Here is a 2,312-nt window from a genome sequence, read left to right as displayed (position 1 = left end):
GTTAATTATGGTCAACGGTGTTTCCGCCAAGGAAGCAAAATATTGGGAGGATTACCAATTCTCCGATGAATCGGATCCCGACGAGGATTCCGATGATGTTATAGAAATTACCTCAACTGAATTTAAAAAGACAAAAGAGAACAATAAGGGAAAGGGCATAAAAATAGAGAAATCTGATTCCAACCCCGATGAACTTTATATGTATCGTCAACACCGGTATTTCTTAAGTTGTAACAATAACCCGGGAACCTCTAAACCACCAGGTTTTTCTAGACCAATGTGGAAAACGACGGCTCGTATTAGGGGAACATCATATATCCCTAAAAACTTAGCAAAAAGAACCAAGTTCGAAAAAGAAGAAGCGAGTGAGTCAGAATAAGATAGCTGTATTTGTGCGGTGTAATATATGTAATATAGTGTGCTTATGCTTTACGATATATGTAAAAATTGCTTGTATTAATAAGTATCTTTTATGAATCTAACTCTTGTCTATTTTACAGTATAAAAACATAAAATGGATAGACAACCCAATATTTTAGAAGACTTACCCGGAGACATGATTGATGAAATCTTGTCTAGAGTGGGTCAGAATTCCTCGGCACAACTATTTATGGCAAAATCAGTTTGTAAGACATTCGAAGAACGTTCCAAGAATGCCTTGGTTTATAAAAGGCTTTCGTTTGAAAGATGGGGGATATCACATTGGGAAACCCATAAGTTACGATGTGTTTACTTTGACGCATATATTGCGGGGAACCCAAATGCTATTTTACGCAACGGGTTAAGAAATTATTTTGACTCAATGTATCCGAATATAGGACTTCATGTTATGCTTACGGATTAGTAATGTTCGATTCTCACCAAAGTGAGAAAAAGAACATCGGGCTACAACTATTAAATAAAACGTTCCCACAAGTGACGGAGTCGGTAATTGGGGTAAGAAATGAGGTTTTTAGGTTATTACGAGACTGTTGGTCATTACGTAACCTTCCCCCTTTTGACGATAGTACAACACGTTGTCATACTATCGGTCACAACGGTTACATTCCACAAGACCAAGGATGGGAAGTGGTATTAGTAAAACCAGAATGCATGACTTGTTTCTGGACGTATGAATTACGTGTCTTTGTTGCCTTTGCTGAATGCCTTATTTATTAACTAGAATTATCTTCGCAACTACTTTGTATCAAAGTTTTATGTGCTATATTTCATGCTATATGTAAAATAGCGGTATTGTAAGTTTGCAAGTTATTGTATAAAGGTTTGAATATGATATTTTTTTTTTGTGATTAGTTTTTCATATAGAATTGTAGTAGTTGAAATGGTATGTTAGCTACTAAGTATGAACTTAATGGGTAGGTACTACCCGAATTAAAGAGTATAAAACGCTAATATGAAGAAAGAGATTTTATAAATAAGTTCATATTACGCTACAAAATACTATTGACTACTCTTGATATTCTATATGATTAACTCGTTTCATTTGACTATTTTGAAGGAAATGGCACCGACTACTCGACACACCTTGAATATGAGTGAAGAGGAATTTCGTGCCTTTCTTGCTTCAAACATAGCTGCAGTATAGGTCGCGCTACATACCAACAATAACCTTGGATCTAGCAGTACAGGAAATCGTGTAGGATGCACCTACAAAGAATTCACTGCCTGCAAACCTTTGGAATTTGATGGAACCGAAGGACCGATCGGATTGAAACGGTGGACCGAGAAGGTCGAATCGGTGTTTGCCATAAGTAAGTGTACTAAAGAGGACAAAGTGATGTACGCTACGCATACCTTCACAGGTACTGCGTTAACATGGTGGAATACCTATCTAGAGCAAGTGGGACAAGATAATGCTTACGCACTACCGTGGTCAGCATTCAAGCACTTGATGAACGAGAAGTACCGTCCCAGAACCGAGGTCAATAAGCTCAAGACAGAACTTAGAGGGTTACGAACCCAAGGATTTGATATTACCACGTACGAAAGACGATTCACAGAATTGTGCCTATTGTGTCCGGGAGCGTTCGAAGATGAGGAAGAGAAGATCGACGCGTTTGTGAAAGGATTACCGAAAAGAATCCAAGAAGATATAAGTTCACACGAGCCCGCCTCCATACAATAGGCATGTTGAATGGCTCACAAACTAGTGAACCAGATTGAGGAAAGAATTAAAGAACAGTCGGTTGAAGAGGCCAATGTGAAGCAAGTCAAAAGAAAGTGGGAGGAAAACGGTGATAAGAATCACCAATACAACAACAACAGCAATTACAACAATAATCGCAACAACTATCCCAACAATCACAACATCA

The sequence above is a fragment of the Rutidosis leptorrhynchoides genome, chromosome 1 (genome assembly GCF_046630445.1).
Source record: "Rutidosis leptorrhynchoides isolate AG116_Rl617_1_P2 chromosome 1, CSIRO_AGI_Rlap_v1, whole genome shotgun sequence".
Taxonomy (NCBI): domain Eukaryota; kingdom Viridiplantae; phylum Streptophyta; class Magnoliopsida; order Asterales; family Asteraceae; genus Rutidosis; species Rutidosis leptorrhynchoides.
This window is presented reverse-complemented; position numbering follows the sequence as displayed.